The 16,778-nt window shown below is 40.4% G+C and overlaps 1 protein-coding gene and 1 pseudogene across 1 annotated transcript in view; both read left to right on the top strand.

Moving 5' to 3' along the window:
- FGF14 (fibroblast growth factor 14) overlaps positions 1 to 16,778 on the top strand; it is a 618,457-nt gene that overhangs the window by 110,681 nt on the left and 490,998 nt on the right. The gene's annotated exons all lie outside the window — the stretch shown is intronic.
- On the top strand, positions 8,492 to 8,587 carry LOC115526766 (annotated as a pseudogene).

Genomic DNA, 16,778 nt, shown 5'->3' with positions numbered 1-16,778 from the left:
AATGTATGCTTGGTGAATAGCTGAATTTGAAAATAACCATTTAATTCCATTCTTTGTGTCCTTAGGGCATCTTGCTGTTCTTTTACTTAGAAAATTCTAACCCCTTGGTACTATTCAACTTTGATCAGAATGAGTTTTCTACTGACGTAGGAAGAAGCAGCTTTGTCACCATCGTTGAAAAGATGGATTCTGTTGGGAAAGGTAAAGTATGTCTTAGTGATCTTGTTCTCAGCACGATATGAGAAACAGATTCACATCCAGTGTCATCATCTGGTGCACAATTTATCATCTAGAAGCCAAGAGAGAAGCATGTCACATTTAATCAGTACTCTGCTCGACTCTTACTTAGAGTTCTTTGAAAAGAGACTCACTTAGAGGAAGTGATATTGTTTTCCCAGACACTGAATTTATATTAAAAAAATAAGCTTCTTTTTTCTTGGGGATTTTGTCTTTAGTTTTCCCTTGGCACTTTTACATCATTCCCTTAAGAAGGCGCTTTAACGACTGTGCTTCTTAGAGCAGCACAGCATAATTAGGCAATTGCCCTTGCGTCTGGAGTCCACGGGGGGGAGGGGGGGAAGGTGACAGAATTGTGCAATGGGCTCATTACAAAACAGTGCAAAATAAAAACCTGAACTTACCAGTTAAAGGAAAGCTGAAAATGTGCTGTAAAATATTAAGGCATAAAAGATGAAAGTAAAAATCATCTTCAGTAGAATGGCTTGGATAGTCAGTTGGGATCAGTAGTAATTGGTTAATTGAAAAGATAAGTTAATGAAAAAAGCAATAAAACAGGGCAATTATTAAAAATGATACACATGTGCCTTCAACATTTCACTTTATGTTAATGCTCATTCACCAGTACTTTGACCCCCATGGGGTTTCTTTGATTGTGGTTTGAACTGATTTGAGTTCTTGTAGAAATCACACCCATGATCTCTGATTTCTAATTTTGGTGTCTTTAAGTGGAGCAGAACTTGAAGGATGTAAGCAATCTGAGTGCAGAATCTTTCTTGATTTTCATGACATTTTCTTCCAATCTTTTATGGTACAAGAACACCCATATTCAAAGGAGTATTTTTAGCCATTTGCCTTTATCAAGTTTTTTCAAATCATTCAATCTATTTTTTTTTCACAGAAATAGCAACTCTCTCTTTTGCAATTATGCTTGTGATTTCAAAAATAATTAAATTACATAATTAGAATAACAAGGCCAACTTGCATAAATAAAACGGGGGGCCTGTATGGGAGGGAGCAGATATCCATTGCATGGGCAGTCTGCGAGGGCATCCCGGCTGCACGGGCAGCTTCCCATGGCTCCCATCACATTCCTCTGTAAAGCAGAAGAAATACAAAAATAGTTGCTTACTTGAATTATTCCGATCCACAGATATCAGTTGAATTGAAGGAGAGACTTTTTTATTTTTAAGAAAACTTTTATTTCAGAATAGTTTTAGATTTACAGAAGAGTCACAAAGATAATACAGGGGGTTCCCCATACCCTCGTTTTCCCTATTAGAATCTCATCAGTGTGGTACCTTTGTGACAATTAATTAATATTGATACATTATTATTAATACAAGTCTGTATTTTATTAGGATATTATTAGTTTTTACCTATGGTTCTTTTTCTGTAATTGGATCCCATCCAGGATACCACATCACATTTGCTAATCATGTCCCCTCAGACTTGTCTACACTGGGGCAGTTTGGGAACCTTTCCTCATTTTTGATAGCCTTGACAGTTTTGAGGGACACTGGTCAAATGTTTTGTAGCGTGTTCCTTAATTTGGGTTTATCTGACATTTTCCTCATGTTTAGCCTAGGATTATGGGTTTTGGGGAGGAAGGTTTCAGATGTAAGGTGTCATTTTCATCACATCGTATGCAGGGTACCTATCAATACTTACCAATATGAAGTAATGCTGTCAATGTTGACCTTCATCACCTGGCCCAGTTAGTAGTCAGACTTCTCCCCATTGCCTCTGGTGATTGTTATACTCAGATGGTTTACCATATTGAAATGGGAATATGTGCAGTAGTTAAGTTCTTTCATCCATGTTCTCCTCATGATAGAATTAGACAGTTTGGCCTCTTGATGAGGATTTTGTGACTAGCCAAAGAAGTACACTTAATGTCAGCACTCCTGACATCTCAGCACTCCTACTGAATTCCCATTTTGCTGTCTTGTTTTACATTTCTTGAGCTTTAGTATTAGTATCTAACTGAAGGAAACACAGGCTCCAAGGCTGTTTTTGGCAGTGGTTTGGAAGGAAAATAGCGTGCCACGGTCACACACTTGTGCTTCTGCAGTTGTATGCTTCAGGGTTCTAAGCTCGAGACTAAATTTACCATTCCTTTGTTCAGTTTTGTTTCATCCTGTGGTTAGAATTTATGGCAGTTAAACATTTTTCTGCTCTTGAGTGCTTTTAGCAAAAGTGTACTTGATAATCACCTTGCAGCATATCAGTGGATGACCAGGCCAACTAATCATTGACCTGGCAACTAATCACTGCCCTATTTGCAGAACAAATAATTCCAATATGGTGTAGGGAGATGGAAAGTAATTCCGGTATGGTGTAGGGAGAAGGTTTGTGCCATCAACCTAAGCCACAAACCACAATGGCTCATATCTCATACTTCGTAGAAGTCATACAAAACCCGAGAATAAATCTTTTAATAAGGAATCAGACTCTTATACTATGTCAATCTTTTGGAAACATTTTAATATAGAACACAAAGAGATCTCTAAAACCCAGAGACCATCTGTTGCCTTTGTGGGCCTGGAGATATCATGAGGATATTACACAGACTTCCTTTTACTGAAATTTTTGTGATAAGAATGTGAAAACATTTCATTTTAGAAATGACACTCATTTACCTTATTTACACAATAATCGTTTCGTAACCCTCAGTAAAGAACAAAAAGCATAGTCCCAACAGTTTAAATTTAACACCTACATTGTCTATAGGCAGATGAGGTCGAGGCCAATTCTTTGTAGGTTTTCTCTTCTATAATCCCAAAGGACTTTCTTTTTCAATCGCATCTTGGCTGAATATGGAACTCAATCATCTGTTGCCCCACTATCTACATCGTATAGACAGCCCCAGTGTGAACTTAACCTTAAACCGCTGAATGAGTGAATGGCTTACTGCCCAATCAGGCATTATTTTTCCGTTTCTACGTTGTTTTGGTTCTCTGCCCCTCACTAGGATATTTGCTTCTGCTGATGTGGTAGTGACACACCTGGGGAGAAATAGCATGCACTGTAAAAACATGTTACGAAGGGAAATCCTAAGGCCTGGGTTTTACAGATCCCTGTGGCACATCTAATTCTCTGCCCCTGGGCATGATCCTAACCTTTGACTCCCAGTTTCCTGCGAGAGGAGGAAAAGGCAGTTATAGCTACCTTGCCCCTACCTTCAGAAAGGTGGTTTCAGGATCCAGTGCATGGTAATTGTGCGAACGGGTTATAAGCCACGCTGGGCTGGACAGTCAAAGGAAAAGAATGAATGAAGTCTGCATAGGGGTGAGGAAAGCCTACAGGAATCCTTCCTACCTATACCATGACTAGTTATCCCAGTGCAGTATGTGGTGAAGATTTATGCTATGAAAACAATGAATCAGAAGGACAGATTGAATTAGTCGATACTCTCAAGGACATCTCCAGGCCCAAAGCTTGGATGACAAATGCACTTTACTGGCATCAGAGTCCCTGAGTAGTGTAATTAGTTGTTTAACAAAAGCCTGATGACAATAATCATGATGACTAGGAACCTACTATAGTAAACGAAAGTTGGAAAACATGATTTTTAGGATTCTTCCTTGTTTTAAAATTCTACAGATGGCCAACTTAAAATAATCGAACCAATGACCTAAACGGAAGTAATCTGTAGACCCATGGGGGAGAAACAAATAAAAAATGATATATTAAAATACTTTTAATAATATGTATTCACATTTAAAAAAATTCCACTTTCAAGATGGGAATAGGAGCACGGAGCTCCCTATGCACGAGATGCAGTCCTAAGAGCCCCCCTAACTCATCAGTCCTCACCGAAGCCTTACGAGGACAAGGGGACCGAGGCACAGAGGGAGGAAGTAACTACACTGAATAAAACAACTGGTTTGGGGAGCCAGCACTTGGACAAAGGTAGTCGATATAATAAATATGAAACAAAAATTAATTTGGGAAGATGTCACTAATTGATGCAAGGAACAGAAGTAGCCGAACAATTAGAAAAACACTGGGAATAAAGAGAGGAATGGCTAACATGGTAACTATCCAAATGTCCAAACACAAATGAGAAAGTACGAGACAAGGGGACACCATGGTGTTCAAGGAATGTCTTTGAAATTAATATTTGGAATGTATTTGGAATGTATTTTTAAAGTTGCTATTAGATAATTCATAGCCAACATTTAGGCATTTTTTAGATAAGGCAGTTCTAATAGTCACCCAAATTGTATTCAGGAATAGGTAGGGTTTTTTGCTTTGTTTTTGTTGTTTGTTTTTTAAATCTGCCTCTGAAGAAAGACCAGTTGAAAACAAAATTAAGCAGTGGAGAAAAGGGCTGCTATTTTAAGAAAATCAGTTATTAAAAATTAATAGGAAATGTATTTGATTATATTAAGTAGATATGCTTTCTCATTGACTTCAGTAATTTTTTTTAAGTTTATTGTGTGTGTGTGTGTGTGTGGTGTGTGTGAGAGAGAGAGAGAGACGGAGAGAGAGAGAGACAGACAGAGAGAGAGGAGAATGAGCAGTGGAGTGTCAGAGAGGGAAGAAGAGGATCCCAAACAGGGGCTTGAACCCACAAACCGTGAGATCATGACCTGAGCCAAAATCAAGAGTCAGATGCCTAACTGACTGAGCCACCCAGGCGCCCCTGACTTTAGCACTTGAATTGTACCAGATCATTCATAAATGAATTCTACGGTTTTGACTAAAGAAGACACTGGTATTACAATTACGCAAAAATTGCTATGTTCCATTTGTTAACAATGTTTTTCTAGCATTTGTGGATGTTGACTGTTTATTTTTTTCAGATTTCACGTTTCTACTTCTACCTCTTGTCTCCTTGAATACTCATGAGAAATTGCTGTACCTATGACAGGTTGCATGATGTTTCTCCCCCCTCTGTGCACTCAATTTGTGTATTATTGTATCATATGACATTTTGAATCAAGTGCTGCTAGTACCAAGCTGCTCTCAGCAGCTGATGCCAAAAATATTCATTATAACCCTTCTCAGCATGCAAGTGAGGGCACTTCAAATCCCAGGGACGGAACTTCCAGCGATTGTGCTTTTCTTTCTTTTGCATATAATACAGCAAAAAGGATGCAAAACAAAATGAGGCTTGTTAGAAAACAATGCCTTGGTAAAATATTGTAAAGCATGCAGTTCGTGGTTCATGAAAGTCACGTGAAATTCAGCAGCACATTATAGATACCACCCCAGAGGCCTTGTGCCCCTTCTCTTCTCTTGCCTCAAGTGGCATTTTTCTTCAGTGTTTGATTTCATTCAGGTGCCAGCCATCTACACCCCTGGAAGTAAGCAGTCCCCTTCCCGGAGAATCATGATATTATACGCGCACGTACATTTGCTTCTGCTCTGGCCCTTTATGGGAAGAGGCCAGTCGGGATGCATTTAGTCCTTGCGGTAGTAACAAGGTGCATGGAAGGCATGGAAGGTTCCCTTCTCCAAAGGAGGACAATTAAAAAAACAAATTCAATAAGTAAGTTTTGTCATTTTCTAATATTAAGAGTGCTGAGCCTGCAAACCTCAGCAAGTTTCTTATACATTAATTCATTGTACAAAGTGAACGCCGAAGACTCAGTAGCCAGCTGACAGGATGCCAGAAAATGTCACAGCAGAGAAGAGGGAGCCTTCTGAAGTGGTTTTGAACACCTGACCTCCCACCTGCAGCGTCTTCTGGAGGAAGAAACATGGAGCCTGTTGACAGGGGTTTGTGGATGGAAAAGTGGGGTTGGCAGGGGACAGCAATGTGTGGATTCTTTTCCTATTGCCTGAAAAACTGCCTCTCTTATTTGCTGACCCCGGAAAGACCATGAGCAAAGGGCTGGCCCTGGGCAAAGGTCATTTTCATCTCAGCCTGATGAGTACATTCCATGTGCCGCTGATGTCTGTGACTCCTGCTCAAAGCGCTGTGAGCTCAGTCTCCCAGAGAGGGCCAAAGTCACACATGTCCTCCAAAGAAACCAGAGCCGTTGCTGTGGCCTGCTGTGTTCCTAAGAGATGCCAGAACCACACTGGGTTTTTACTGTGGTCTTGCACTCTACCTGCCCTGCCATTCATTGTATTGGTTGACGCTATGCTTTAAAAAATGTGTTCTTATAGAGATGTTTCTTATCCTGCTGAGTCTCAAGCCACTGCTGTAGCTACAGTGATCTCTTCTATCTGGTGTATGTTTTGCTAACTTTTTTTTAATGTTTATTTATTTTTGAGAGGGAGAGACAGAGTGTGAGTTGAGGAGGGACAGAGAAAGAGAAGGAGACCCAGAATGTGAAACAGGATCCAGGCTCCGAGCCGTCAGCACAGAGCCTGATGCAGGGCTCGAGCTCAGGAACAGCGAGATCATGACCTAGGCCGAAGTCTCAACCAGCTGAGCCACCCAGGAACCCCTGTTTTGCTAACTTTTGTCTTGGAAATCACAAAGTCTTACCCACGCCTTAAAGGAAAAGCTCAGAATTCTTGTCTATTGAGTACTTAGCATGTAGTTGACACTGTAGTGAATACTCTATATATGAAAACCCAGAACAAGCTGACGTGCTAATCCTTTAAAAAAAATAGTAATGTGATCTTACCTGTGGAAGTGGTTTAGGATACTGATCTCACATTTTCCTGTTACATTTGAAATTCTGGAAGATAATAGGGTGAAAGATTTACCCTCGAGAAGAATAATATGTTTGAATCTTCTGCTTTGAAAACACATAGAAATTTCCATATTTATTTTGCTCTGGAGCATATAGTAGGAAATGTTTGGCAGGTAAAATTTGACTTCTTTTAAACTCCCTTAGTTGTTGTCAGTTAATTTGAACTCATGGAAAACAGACCTTTTATTAACAACAGCACAGCCCCACAAAATGTAGAGCCATTAGTGGAATATTATCAAGCCATTTTCAAAACCTATCCATGAATCTCTGGTGTGACAAAAGGCTTAAAAAAACCAGGAAGGCTAGTTTAGTATTGAGCACTGATTCATGCGAACTCATGAGACGCAAGCCCAAAGAACAAGTTTTACACCAGGTATGGCCAGCTGGTCAGTCTGCAGTGGGTGGGATTGGGTGACCCGGGGTCACAAGCCAGGCTGGCTCCAAATCAGATAACCGTGGAGTCAGCATTAATGTGCTGAGTCATTGCAGTGACTCTGAAGCATTTCTCTCCTCTTTCAAGTGCTTCCAGGTTGTGGCCAGAAAAGCCCGAGTGGACAGCAGGAGGGGTGGCCGATCATGGTGGTCAGAACCAGAGTGAGGGGGCAGACACCCGCTTGGGAATGTGAATCCTTCCAGGTGCACTGTAGCCATCGGCTTCTGAGTGCTGTCTTTTTTTGCAGCCTCATTCTTAGGATCCCACTATATTCACATTAGGTTCTTGAAATTTTGGCCTCAGTTTCTCCAGCGTAGCTTAATGTCATGTGCAGCCCCTTAGCTTGTGGTTGATAATTATCTTGTGTTAGAAAGTTTTATTTATCAATCCATCTATTTTAATTTATATTTATATATTTTGGTGAACAGATAACAGATTCTTGAGACAGGGAAGTAATAAACTCCACTAGGTTTCTCTTAGCAACACCATGCAAACTTCCCCACTTTTCTTCTCCCAGACCTTCTGTATTTAGGGCTCTCAGTGGAACACAGAAGAACTTGCTAGCATATTCATAAGGTTCAGAAGGTTTCTCTGCTATGAAGAAAAGATCAAGCCCAGTGTATAAAATGCCCTGAAATTTATAAATTTCAAAAGAAGAAAAATGCCTAGTTTACCTTTTAAATGATAGTTCACATAAGAATGTAGGGAATTCATAAGGCTATTTTGAGTTAGTGAGTCGGTAAGTACTTTCCCATAGTTTGTAGCCAAAAAGTTAGAGAATCTGTATCAATCACCTTTTTTAGCAAGAGCATATGTTTTTTCTGCTTTTAGAATCAGACCCAAGAAAACATGCAGCTTACTAAAAAATAATACTGTTCAATTTCAACCCTCTCTTTGTTTTGATTTTTAAAAATTTTTATGTAAGGGGTGCCTGGGTGGCTTGGTCGGTTGAGCGTCTGACTTCAGCTCAGGTCCTAGTCTCGCGGTCCATGAGTTTGAACCCCATGTCGGGCTCTGTGCTGACAGCTCAGAGCCTGGAGCCTGCTTCAGATTCTGTGTCTCCCTCTCTCTGTGCCCCTCCTCTGCTCATACTCCACATCTCTCTCTCTCTCTCTCTCTCTCAAAAAAAAAAAAAAGTTAAAATTTTTTTTCCTGTGAGCACTTGCTTCTGCAGCACATTTACTAAAATTGTAACAATTTGAGAAGATTAGCATGGCCCAAGGATGACAGGCAAAATTTTTATGTGAAAGTGATACAGAGTAGAAAAGAATGATGTTGTTTTCTAGAATGTTATTGGTTAGATGACTTCTGTTTGATTTCTGCAACAGTATACGTTCCACTAAAGGACAATTACCAACTATATAGGTCTGGATTGGCCCACCGAGCAGTACTCACTGGCAGGGTGGCTTTCTGCCACTGCTAGGTTGTCTCTAGGGCTGGTGACAACTGTGTAGGGTAGAGCAATGGTGTGATTTAAAGGGAGGATGGGGAGGGACAAGGCAGTGAAACTGCTAGGGAAGGGTGACGTGGCCTTGGACCTAGCTCAAGGTTGTCCCCTATCACTCACTCCAGACGTAAGTTCACGACCACAGCCAAGACTTGCGTATGCAGAGAAACACGGTGCTGTGTTCGGGTTGGATTCAGGGACAGCACTAGAATTTAATGGGAAAATTGGTAGCTGGCACAAAACCAAAGTTGATTGGGTCCAGAGAGCCAAAGATGAGCTGTTGCTCTGGACCTCAGGGTTGGGGAGTCCTGCGTCCAGAGGCTGGGCTGGTAGGGGAGCAGGTGTGGTGGTGTTAGTACCATGCCATGGGGATGACCTTGGCACTTATGGGCACTGCAACGGGAAAAGAGAACTGCCAAATTCAGACTATAGGGAAAAATGTCCAAGGGGACACACTTATAAAAATGAGAAGACACCACCCATTCACATATATGAAATGAAAGAAATATATTTTACTCCATCAATAAGCAAAAAGTGGTCGCTACAGTGTGAGGAGGTGACTATTTACAAGTTAGATAATACTTTTCTTCTGAGGGTTTTGAAGTACTTTTGATTCTCTAAATGTTATTGTGTGGGGGGGAGGGCGGGGTGCCTGGGTGGCTCAATCAGTTAACTGCTGACTCTTGATTTCAGCTTAGGTCATGATCTCTTAGTTTGTGAGCTCAAGCCCCGTGTTGGGCTGACAGTGCAGGGCCTGCTTGGGATTCTCTCTTTCCCTCTTTCTGCTTCTCCCCCACTCACTCTCTCTGTCTCTCTCTCAAATAAGTAAACTTTAAAAATGTTATTATGGTGTAGTAAAAAAAAAGGGAGTAGGGGCGCCTGGGTGGCTCAGTCGGTTAAGCCACCGACTTCGGCTCAGGTCATGATCTCACAGTCCGTGAGTTCGAGCCCCGCGTCAGGCTCTGTGCTGACAGCTCAGAGCCTGGAGCCTGCTTCGGATCCTGGGTCTCCCTCTCTCTCTGCCCCTCCCCTGCTCATGCTCTGTCTCTCTCTGTCAAAAATAAATAAAAAAAAAACATTTAAAAAAATCTTATATAAAAAAGGAAGTAAATATCTTGGTCTGCATTTAGAATTAATACAAAACTGAATCAGTGTGAATTCAGCTTTGGACTTCGAATCGGTTTTCCTCTTAATTACTGAGAATATGAAGTTACGTGAGACTATCACTGTCCTATTTATGGCAGATTGTTTTCGTGAGTTTGCAACACGCTATATTTTTCAGGCTAACATGAACACAGACTACTTTCTCAGTTTTTCATGATTGTGATTGAAGGAAATTAAAAAGCTAGATAAAACAAAATTATTGTTTCAAAGTGGTATGGAAAAAAAAATAAAATGCCGAGGTAATGTACTAGAGCCTTTGAATTTTTAGATTCGTAGACAGATTCAACTTGAAAGAGTACTTTATCCTTTGATGCAAATGTTTGTTTTTTTTTTTTTTTTATCATCCATCCTCAAAAGAAAGATTTTGGTTCGTTTGTGTAACTTCAAAAGATTCTCTCTTATTCACTGATCAAACAATTACTGAGTGCTACAGTGTGCCAGGCACTGTGCCTGATGCTTGGCATAGAGGATGATTAAAGAGAGTTTCAAGCATGCTTAAGCAGTGGAAAGACAGAGGGAAAAAAGTGGAACTTTTAGCAACCAAAGAATTATTCTCTCAGAGATAAAATTTTTTGAGGGGGGAGAGTGGTCTAATGGCGGAAGTAAAAAGACTAATATTTTATGTATAGTAACAATAATTTTAGAAGTGTCTCATTTTTAAAATCCTACTGGTGTATTTGTGTGTCATCTTGTCCGTTTGTATTAAAAAGTAAGAGCATTCTGAAAATTAAGTGTTCAGTATTAGACATGTGATCAACTGAGATCTTTTCTCATTATAGAGATATAAATTGTTATGTGACCTGCCCTATAGTTCTGGTCTGAAATTTAAATAAATAAAGTAAAAAAGTATTTGAGGGGGAGAAGAATAAAAAGGACATGGCATCAGTAGAGATGTTTTCACAAAGAATTACCAAAAAAGGTACATGTCTACCTTTTAAACAGTTCCTATGGAACAGATTTGCTCATTGTGATTATATCCCAAATAATGTCATATGATAAGGTGGCTTGGATATCTAGGCTGCAATGACATTTAACTTCACAGTCTCAGTGTAATGCCAGAAAGAATACATGCAAACATGCAGCATACATATGCAACGTTTTCAAAAAGGTCAAAGCAAACCCAGAATATATTGATGCAAAGGGACTTGGTAGCCTTGAGTTACAAGCCTTCTTTCTAATTGCTATCACCATGAAAACTCAAATTTATGAACTGTTGTCAGCTATGTGTCAGAGACAGAGAAGACCAACTAGGACCAAAACATATGCCGTGTGTCCTCCCTGGCGTGAAAGAAGGAAGAAAGTGTTTGCCTTCTTTAGAAATGAATCCCTGGGGTAGTGTTTGTAGCATGGGTTCTGTGCAATTAAACAAAGCAGTTGAGGCACTTCATATTGTTAACTGTTATTCACTTAAAATAACAAATACTAGATTGTAATAATAGTATTTGTTGTTAATTCCACAATTTCTGACTCAACAGCGAAGGAATTAATCAATCAAGATTTATTGGGCACTTTTTGTGGACCACACATGAATGGGCTGATGGAAAAAGCAGGGTAACACATAAATTATGCTTTCCATTGATATGTTCATTTAACAAATGCCCATTAGGCATTTTGTACAAGCTATCCACACTAATGAGCATTATGAGTCAGTCATAGAGGTAAGTAATCCTAAATGGTCTTTGGCCACAGAGATTTGCCGGCGAGATGCTCATGCAGAAAAACAAAACATTTCAATGAAATACATGACTGTGTGCAATATGCACATAATAAATATTGTGGCTATTTCCTTCTTTAAAAGGAAAAGAGGGATTTTATGGAAGAAGAGTAACTTGATCAGATTCTGTGTGATGGGGATCCTTTGAGGAGCAGGGAATTTCTTTCAAGGTGGACAGATGAGAAGTAGTGGAGAAAATGGAACAGCTCATTCTTTTTTTTTTTTTTTTTTCAACGTTTATTTTTTTTTGGGACAGAGAGAGACAGAGCATGAATGGGGGAGGGGCAGAGAGAGAGGGAGATACAGAATCGGAAACAGGCTCCAGGCTCTGAGCCATCAGCCCAGAGCCCGACGCGGGGCTCGAACTCACGGACCGTGAGATCGTGACCTGGCTGAAGTCGGACGCTTAACCGACTGCGCCACCCAGGCGCCCCATGGAACAGCTCATTCTTAAAATTGAGGGGAGGAAATGCTCATCATGCAGTCAGAAGAGAGGATATAGACATGTTTGGTTAGGAGATACACAGTGATTGTCTAGGATCCTTAGCCCCTTAAAGTAAAACATCCCCAAGTGAGTTTACTAAATACCATCTATAAGGTTGGAGCCTGCCCTAAACAATGAGACCAATTTTGCCCTCAGTCAGAGAATGTTCTAAGAATCTTTAAGCCATGGCTCAGAGACATACAGTCTAGTTTTTTTTTGTTTGTTTGTTTTTTGTTTTCCTTCTGCTGCTGCTTTGCTGTTCAACCCTGGTCCATGAAGCATTCCCTCTCCTTGATCCTTCAACCGACTCCCTACCTTGGATCATGGTTCTGCAACTACCATTGTTTGCTTTGAAGCCTCTACCTTGGCTTCATGCCCTGAGTTACTGGCTGTTGTAACTCTGGGCAAATTACTTACCCTCTCTGTGCTTCCATTTTATCATTTGTAAATGGGAATAACAATAGTTCCTACCTCATTGGGAGTTGTAAGTGTTAAGAACATATAGAACAGTGCCTGGAACTTACTAAGCACTATGAAAGTACAAAAAATTATCAAAGTATTATTTTGGCTTATGTATGTATGTACGTATGTTTATTTTATTTAGAGAGAGAGAGAGAGAGAGAGGGGACCAGAGAGAGAGGGAGAGAAAGAATCCCAAGTAGGTTCCATGTTGTCAGTACAGAGCCTGCTATGGGGCTGAAACTCATGAACCATGAGATTATGACCTGAGCAGAAACCAAGAGTTGATGCTTAACTGATTGAGCCACCCAGGCGCCCCTTGGCTGGTCTATAAGGTTCTGGCTTATCTATTCCCTGACTAAACACAGGCCTAAAAGAGTGGAGAGTTTATGAAGAAGATCCTTAGAAATGTTGGAATATAGTGTACTCTCAGTCTAATAACAAAATAGAGAAAAATTCCGTGCAAAGATGGTGCGATATTAATTCTTAGTGTAACTTTCCAAGTTATTCAGAAACCAAGCTTATTATTGATCTGATAAAAATATGAACAAGCATTTATCACACCAATCATTAGCTCACCCTGCTTCTGGAAATACACGTGTAAAGAATTCCAACAAAAGTTACTTTTCTAGATTTTTTATCATCTCTAGAAAAACAGCTACCATTGAATGTATTTCATATAACACACACATGCACAATCTGGAAATTCTTCTTAATGAAGTAGTGAAATAGTAGTGAAATTGAAGCAACATTCACAACCAAAAGAATGGTTTTATTCTGTGTACCAAGAACATTCATCAAATCACTAAAGAGACTATTACAGGGCTATGAATATTATTCTTTGCTCTATGAAAAATTTTATCTGACATCAGGAGGATACAAGTTTGTAGCTGTCATTTCTTCTTTTTTAATATTAAAAATTTTTTTTTAAACGTTTATTTATTTTTGGGACAGAGAGAGAGCATGAACGGGGGAGGGGCAGAGAGAGAGGGAGACACAGAATCGGAAACAGGCTTCAGGCTCTGAGCCATCAGCCCAGAGCCCGACGCGGGGCTCGAACTCACGGACCGCGAGATCGTGACCTGGCTGAAGTCGGACGCTTAACCGACTGCGCCACCCAGGCGCCCCAAATATTAAAAATTTTTTTAGTGTTTATTTATTTTTGAGAGAGAGACACACAGAATGTGAGCGGGGGGAGGGACAGAAAGAAGTGAGACACATATTCCGAAGCAGGCTCCAGGCTCTGAGCTGACAGCAGAGAGCCCGATGCAGGGCTCGAGCTCACTGACTGTAAGATCATGACCTAAGCTGCAGTGGGACGCTCAAGCAGGTGAACCACCCAGGTGCCCTTGTAGCTGTCATTTCTAAATGAATAAACAAGTCCAATTATATGGTCATCCAGGATTTATTCTTTCTTTTTTCTTTCTTTTATGCCTTTGGTGACTCTCCTTTGCCTTGTTAAAATTTATTTATTTTTGAGAGAGACAGAGAGAGAGAGAGAGAGAGAGAGAGCACACAAACAGGGGAGAAGTAGAGAGAGGGAGACAGAGAATCCCAAGCAGGCTCTGTGTGGTCAGTACTCATCCCAACAAGTGCCCTGTTTAATGCCCATCACCCATTTAGCCCATCCCCCCACCTACATCCCCTCCAGCAACCCTCAGTTTGTATTTAAGAGTCTCTGTATTTAAGAGTCTCTTTGGTTTGCCTCCCTGTTTTTATTTTTTTCCTTCCCTTCCCCTATGTTCATCTGTTTTTTTTATTATGAATATCATTTTAAAAATGGAGCACCTTATGAGGACTTGTGTATGTAGAATGCATTTTGAGAACTGCAATTTTAGGAACCACAACTTTGGGAAGCTCTTAGTGGCTGAGCTTAAGATAAATGTTGAGGGTAGTACATTGAGAGTAGAGTGGGTATGAGGAAGTTTTGGTCTACAGAGCCATTCTATTAAACATATTGTTAGGGAGCACCAAATGTAGTGGAGATAAAGATATATTTTTCTAGAAGGAAAGGGAAATCAATTATTGTTACAGTTGCTCAGTTAATTATGATATTATAATTAAGATAGATGAAATAATTTCTAAATAAGACATGGTCCTACAATCCAGAAATTGCACTACTAGGTATTTACTCAAAGAATACAAAAATACTAATTCAAAGGTACACTTGCACCCCCATGTTTGTAAGAGCATTATCTACAATAGCTGAACTATGGAAACAGCCCAAATGTCCATCAACTGATGAATGGATAAAGAAGATGTGGTATATATACACAATGGAACGTTACTCAGCCATAAAAAAGAATAAAATCTTGCCATTTGCAAAGCATGATGGAGCTAGAGTATAGTATGCTGAGCAAAATAAGTCAGAGAAAGGCAAATACCATATGATTTCACTCATATGTGAAATTTAAGAAACAAAACAAATGAGAAAAAGTGGGAGAGGGAGGAGGAAGAGAGAAACCAAGAAACAGACTCCTAACTATAAAGAAGGAACTGGACTTGGCTAGCCAGCCCCCATAACTGCATAAGTTACCAGAAGGTGGGGGGTGAGGGGAGGGGTTACATGGGTGATAAGGATTACGGAGAGCACTTGTGATGAGCGCCAGGGGGTGTTGACGTGCTGAATCACTATATTGTACACCTGAAACTAATATTACATTGTACGTTAACTAAATGGAATTTAAATGCAAATTTAAAAAACAGAGGTGGCTCAGATAGTTGCTTAAGTGATGACTTATAATGAGATAGGGACAAGTGGGGCAGCAAGATTGGAATCTCTGGCATCTTCTTAATTCACATATGGGTAGAGTTTATCCATTATTATATGGCTAGTGGAAGATACTGTTTTTGCCTTGCAAATATCTGATTTTGTTTCCTTGGTATAGCTGTCAGATGCACCTGGTTGGAGGAAGGCTAAATCCTGTCAGGGTCTCTCTTGTTGTCTCCATTGGTCCAGACATGGAGATACTGAGTTATCTGATGAGATACCTAGGGGGAACTGTGCAACATGCTTTTGGGAAGTAGAGATTGGAAGTAGAGGTTAGGATCTGGGAGAGATGAGATATCTGGAGAGGTATTCAGTGACAGGTGAAGCATGGCATGCATATGGAGTAAGCAAACAGAATGCAGGACCGGATCTGGAAACACAAAGCATTTCAGATACTTGTGGAGGAAGAAGAACTACATAATGACGGAGAAGTTAGGATCAGAGTAATAATGGGATGCATAGCGAAAACAAAGTCAAGGATTCCCAGCTGGGGTGACTAGTTTAATGACAGGGCTACTGTTAATATTCTGGGACTAAGGGAACAAGGAAAGGGATGGGGACAAAGGACAGATTGTAAGTGCATAATTAGGAGGTTGTTGGTGAGCATGGTGGAGTAGGTCAGAGGAATGGTGGAGGGGGTGAGAATTTGGTTGCTTTGCTTTGAAGGATGGATAACTGTGAAGAGACAGATGAGGTGAGGCCAGAAATGCTATACTGTGTGTGTGACACATGCATACTTCGCTGGGCTGTTGAGTCGGGTTTTCAGAGAGGGAGCCACCCTTCAGTGGCCATTTCTAATTCCATACAAGTGTTCAAGAAACAGTGGAGGCACCATGGGCCACACTTACTGCCTTCTGAGCACACTCAGAGCCTGCATCCAGGAAATTCAGTTTTGACACCACTCTGTTCATAGCTTATAGAAGGAATGCCTTACTTTTCACCAAAACAGTGACTTAAGTTCATTAGAATGCATATAAAATGATTTTATAATAAGTCATACTCTTGAAAGCTCAAGCATCTGGAAAAAAAATACAAGCTGCAACAGAAATAGATGAAGTCTAAATTCATTTCCCCAAGTCCCTTGGAAAGTGCCTCTTTGTCCTGTTCTTTTTATGCTTGTCAACTGGAGAGTGCTTCTTTTCATTCATGTAGACTTTATGTTAGGTCCCTTTGAAGTTTACAGAAAGTTGACTTAAACTCCCAACTCCCCCCAGTGTCTCTTATTTCCTAGGGGCTCATGTTCTCATGTTCACCCTAGATGTGTTTTCATATTTCCGCTGAGTTCTCCATCTGATTTTTATCTCAGTCGCTGGAACTTCTTCCTTTTCTGTCACTTGCATGCTCAAAAGTGAAACCAAAACCACCATTCAAACGAGACATTGGTGTGTATGACAGCTTTACTGAAGGTTCG

This window comes from Lynx canadensis, chromosome A1, assembly GCF_007474595.2.
Source record: "Lynx canadensis isolate LIC74 chromosome A1, mLynCan4.pri.v2, whole genome shotgun sequence".
Classification (NCBI taxonomy): domain Eukaryota; kingdom Metazoa; phylum Chordata; class Mammalia; order Carnivora; family Felidae; genus Lynx; species Lynx canadensis.
Note: the sequence above shows the minus strand (reverse complement) of the source record. Positions and strands in the feature narration are given on the sequence as shown.